Here is a 6000-nt window from a genome sequence, read left to right as displayed (position 1 = left end):
GTTCTCCCAAGAAGACACATGCTCAGTAAGCCCTACAGTATTTGCTGTATGAAGATGTCGTTACTGAATGCTTACTGTAGAACCTGCTCTCTGGACATCCTGCTGTTACTTGGTGTGCTGGCTGTATCAAAAATCATTGCCCCAGTTCTGGCTTTCCAAATACCCTTTAACATAACCTTGTGCAATCAGTTATTTAGAAATTGCAATCATTGTCTAATAGAGAGAGATTATCTCTGGGCACCACTTAATTTTACATAAGTAAAGCAGCTTTAGAAAACTCTTCTGCTCTTTGGGCAGCAATGACTGATGCCAAAAGATTCTGCTGTTTTAGAAGTCGTTCCTGCTGACAAATGACATTGCCAGAAATTTGAATGACAAATAACATTGTCGGAAATTACTGTAATAAATATTTGCTCAGTATATGTGAAACGGTGTTAGTATGATTGATTTTGGTAATTAGGTTTCAACTGCAAAAGTAGAAAAGAAGTTAAAAGGATAAATAAAAAATCCCATAAAAGTTATAGGGAAATGAAATAAATGCATCTCGCTAAACAGAAAGACTGCTTCTCTAGAAAACTCTTTATCAGCTGCTTATGACTTTATAATTCTAAGATTCAAATCCAGCATTACATGCTATACTGGCATAAGAAAGAGTGAAATGTTTTTTTGTAATGTTCTAGATTTCTTAACTGCAACTGTTTTAAATGTGGAGAGACAGAAGGAAACCTGTGGATGGTTACAAGTTACAGTTTCAGAAGATGTTTGTTCAATCATTACAAAAACTACAGTATCTGGAAAACTGAGAAAATAAAGATAACTATTTATTAATGGATCTACATATCAAGCTAAAAATATTCTAGACTCTCAGCTATTTTTAACCCCAAAATTGTTTCCTAAGAAATAGGAAAAAGTGGAAGAAAAGATGGCTTAAACAGCCTTTACTTTTATTAAAAGTAAATTACTTTTATACTTCTATGTCTTATGATATGAACTAGAGGAGCTTCAAAGAATATAATGAATAGAGATCTGCGAACTCTCTCTCTCTCTCTCTCTTTAATCAGACAATCTCCTATTTGGCAATTGTACCGATTCTGTTGGCAAAGATGCAAATGTAGCATTTGGTAGAGAAGGTGAATATGTGGGGGTATGTAAGGAGCTATCTATGCAAATGTGTGATATTTTGACCTTCTGATGTTCTGTGTATTTCATCTCACAAATCTCTTTCACAAGGTGATAAGCATGTACTCTACTTGTACCATGCTTTCCACTGAGTGGGCAGCATAGCCATGATCTTTGTGTTCACTGAGTTTGAATGAGAGTAGAAAAAGATAGATCATTCTACTGCAGTGTATTATGTATGTATATGAAACATCTTGTATTTGAATAATGCTTTTCAGAAGCAATTTTAGAAGCACGGTGGAGACACATAACCACTCCTGTGTACTGTGCTGTGGATGAGTACTGATATCCTTGGGTTATGATAGATAAATAGAAACTCACAGAAGTGGTATTTGTGACTTTTTAAAAAATTAGTCCTCTATTTTCATATGGAAAACTTTCTCTGAAGTAATTTGAAACTCACAATTTTGTCTTTCTTTCATTCAGTTATTCTCAGTTCATTTCTTTATTAAAGACTTCATTGTATGAGTAAATGATTCATAAAATAGTTATTATTCTAGAACTGGGTTTCAAACTTTTGTTTGCTACTTATGATGAGTAGGCCTGAGTTTCAGACCAAATTTTGATTTCATATATATTTCTTGGACATAAGCAGGTGTCTTGTCATGCACTTTGAACATGCCTTGAGCATGTCAGAGAAGAGAACTTGAACACACACTATCAGATAGTGGTGTTCCAAGGACAATAATGTACCTGTAGGTGGACAAGTTCCGCGTTGCTGCAGCAGTACTCCTTCAGCTGGGAATTGCCTATACCCACAGCGCATTCTGGCAGTTTCACGTGGCTGTTACTGAGCAGACAAACTGCTCTGGTTCCTTCCTGGAACCATTGATAATGGTCCTGGAGGCCAAAAGGTAGGTTTTAGGATAGCATGCCTTGTCTTCTTGTCTAGGCTAGGTGCTAGGTTTTGGTGCAGTCACGGTGTCAGTGTCTGCAGCTGCAAAATGAATCAGAAATAAATCAAAGGAAAAAAAAATCAGGTTATGTTTTTCTCAAAAAAAATAAAATATCTCCCAAGGGTTTCTTTTGTTGCTGACTGCAATTCTTGTACAAAATCAGAGGTGTAATTTCTTCAGCAATGCAGTCATGTTGCTTGGAAAATCAACTGGGACAGTTTTTCTAATGATTCAGTGCATTGCTTGATGTCATTATTGGTTTTTATCGTCTCTAGTTCCAAAAACTTTATGCAAAATTGTCAATCAGAAACTATCCCCTGACAGTGGTCTGACTCCATCCAATCTATGACAGATGCTTTGAGATTTTTTTAAGTCCCAGTGGGACTTCCCCTGCAAAGAACTCAGTATTAATAATTGATAATCTAAAATGAATCTTAGATCATGTTAGCACAAAGGAAACCTAACTTCAGTGGGAAAATAAACATCAGTTTGCAAGTTCTTAAATGTTCCTGTCTGGTCTGTGTTGTATTCTATGCATGTTATTCCATTCTATCAGCAACTTCATTTGTTTTGAAGAAGCCTTAATATTATTGAAAACAATGTCAGAACAACTGACATTAACTCTAAACACAAGCAGGCTAAAACATAATTTTATACCAGTTGAAAACTTCATAGCGAACATGGCACCAGTTTCAGCACCGGCTTCCTTGTGGAATTTGCAGGTGAGAAGTTGGATAACTTGAAATTCAGAGAGAGTCTGAAGCAAAGTTAAAGAACAGGTGTAATAATCTCCCCAAAGATGTATTAGTGTTATGCTGTTTCTTGTCTTAATAAGTACAAGCTAAATGGTTAATGAGCTTCTGTTTAAATAAGCATGTATATCTCTTTGAGGAAAAACTGATAACGGATCAAAAGCCATTCAAGAAATAGTCACCTGGCAGGCAAATTTCATTTTTACTATAAAACCCCCTTTCATTCTAATCTTTAGTGATTTTGTTTCTGCCATTTGAGTGACTATTTGACACTTAGGGTGTTATTCTTTATATTCTCATAGGTCATGTGATTCAGACCTTTCCTGTTGGTTCTCAGCTCAGGCTCATCTCACTGAGGTACAACCAGAGTTCATTCTTCATGAGTAGATGTCGTATTCTGTGTCTTTTCAGGTTTTCATCAATAGTCAGAAGTTGTTCTGGGGAGTATAACAAAGCCTACCAGTGTGCAAATGCAATAAACTTCTCACTGTATCTCATCCTCATAGGATGTGAGTTAAAATGAAGTGTTTGGCAGGTTAAAGTTGTAGCAGAATCTCCATTAGTTAATGGAGATGGCTGATGGCCCTTTATTTTGGGCCATAAGGTTGTTCTCAAGGCAACAAATTGCCATTCTCTGAATCTTAAGAAACGGGGTTCCCGTGTTCCTGGTCTCACAGAATAATTTAGGCTGGACAGGACTATGGGAGATAACTGGCCTAGCCAGACTCTACCACAGTGTGCTGCCTTGTAATACAAAAATACGATTTATTAATTTCAGCCACATATGAATGAGAAATCATGTTTTATTTCTCCTTAGAAAGACTCTGCTTATGTGTTTCCATTTTTTTTTTTGTTTTGTTTTGTTTTCTTACAAAACTCCTGATTCTCCCGTGTGGAATCATGATAAAGTTCATAACCTGGAGCTCCGCTTTTAAGGCTAAGCGGACTAGCTCTTCTTTCCCACAGGAGGGAGCTCCATGGCCAGTTCAGTTCCTGTTCTGTTTCAACTGGCAAGAACTGGCAATCTCTTGTGTGCCAGCAGAGGGCGTGAGCTGGATGGGCTGGCTCTTTAGCCCCCTTGTCACAGCATGCTCTGTCACCAATCCCAGATACATGTCTGCCTCCAGAGCCCTAATGAAATTTTGTATCCTGATAAAACTATACTCAGTCGAATGTAGAAAGTATAAGCAAAAATTCAGAGACCCCGTCAATGGCCACCAGAACTTCTGATGCTGTACTACCTCAATGTATACAGAGGCTGCAGTTTTTTAATAGTGTTCACCGAAAGTTAAGTGTGCATACAGAAGTCCCTCTGACTCATCAGAATTCTTGCTGTCTCTGAAAAAGTGAGCCCAATGAGTGTGAGAAAACACCCTAGAAATAATAAAACAAACCAATAACAACAAAAAAACTATGAACAAATGGGGGAAACAAATTCGTAACATATCCTTATCATGTAATATGTCATTATTTTAATCATGCTAGTAAAATCTTAAATGTCATATTACTAGAAATATATTGTGTGTCATAATGTCATTGTTCAAACCGGCATGACGGCAAACAGTATCAATGGTGAAAAGCCAATTTCTTTCTGTGAAAGATGGAAATTCCCTGGAAGGCTTTTATAGATATTTACTAAGTATACAGATTTCATTATGATTTTGATTATAATCTGTTTTCCACATAGATCAGCCAGTGTGTTAGAAGCTGAGGAAACAAGTGCAGGAAAAGAGGTTAAAGCCAGGAAACGAACAGCAAGGGAGATGAACTATGCAAAGCTGAATGCATGATTAGCCGTTTGTGATGTCTGAAAATATTTGATATGTCATATCAAAAAGCGTGAAGAGGAAAATGGTTTAGTGGATTATGAAACATTGCATATTTTGAAGGTAAGAGTACTGCTCTTGTGGACTTGTGCTTTTCATGCTTAAGGAACTATATTAGTTATTGCTGGGGCTATATTCCACAATCTTTTCTCATAAAATGCATGAGAAAAGGTATTCCTCACTTTGGGGATTTGTCCTACCTCAGGCATGAAAGAAGCAGGCTTCTGAGGGATGTGAGGTGTACAATATCTCACTTTTCCCATCATTCAGACAGGAAAACTGCAATTTCAGGTGTGTCCATTGCTGCTTTTTCAGAAGTTGAATTAGTATGTGGAAAGGGTGCAGGGCCTAAACACAGCTGTGTACCCCGATTTCAGGTGGAGTGAGAGTCAGCAGCCAGCCCCTGTTCAGCTTGTTTGCCCCCCTTCGCCCAGAGCCGGGGAGCAGGGCTCCTGCTTGTTCTGCCTAGGCTAACATACAGGACAAAAGCACACCTAATCTCTGAACAAAGCAGACTTTATTCCCAATATCAGAGCGCTTTCGGAGCACCAGCTGGGCACTGATAACACAGCAAGGACCAAATGAATGACGAGCCTGCTAGTACCCAGCACCTAGGTTTGAGGTGAATCATAGAATCATTACGGTTGGAGAAGACCTCTGAGATATCTGGTCCAACCATCACCCTACTACCCATGCCTCCCACCAAACCGCCAAGTCCAGCCTCTCCTTAAACACCCCCAAAACCCTCAGCGGGGCCTGAGGGGTGCAGCTGGGAGCTCAGGAGGGCCAGAACAGCCCCCTCCGTGCTCACACCTCGCCGCCCTCCTCCCTCGTGCCCCCGCTTCGCACACCGCTGCCTTTGTCTCGGCGCCAGCCTTCGCCGGGCCGGGCCTCCGAAGGCAGCGGGGGCCCGGGCTGCCCCTTTAAGAGGCCCCAGCACCGTGTCAGCCGGGCTCCTGCCCTGCCTCCCTTCTTCCATCCTTCCCTGCCTCCTTCCCTCCCTCCCTGCCTCCCTCCTTCCCTCCCCTTCCGCAGCGCCGCGGCTCGGGGCGCCGCCGGAGCCGGGCCGCGATGGGCAGCCGCGGGCAGCCTCCGGAGCCTCGCCGCCAGCCTCCGCTTGCAGAGCCGCGCCGGGGAGGCTGCCGCGGGGCCGCGGGGCGCTCCGGCACCGCCGGGTAGCGGCCGGGCTCGCCGCCCTGCGCCCGGAGGCCAGCACAATAGCCGGGAGGAGGAGGAGACAGGGAAAGGGGCAGGGGGAAAGGAGGAGAGAGAAAGAGAAAGCACAACACGGGGGCTGGCCGGGGGAGGACGGAGCGGAGGGCTGCCGAGAGCGGCTGCACCGAGCAG

This window comes from Anser cygnoides, chromosome 17, assembly GCF_040182565.1.
Source record: "Anser cygnoides isolate HZ-2024a breed goose chromosome 17, Taihu_goose_T2T_genome, whole genome shotgun sequence".
Classification (NCBI taxonomy): domain Eukaryota; kingdom Metazoa; phylum Chordata; class Aves; order Anseriformes; family Anatidae; genus Anser; species Anser cygnoides.
The sequence above is the reverse complement of the archived record's forward strand: the minus strand, read 5'-3'. Positions refer to the sequence as shown.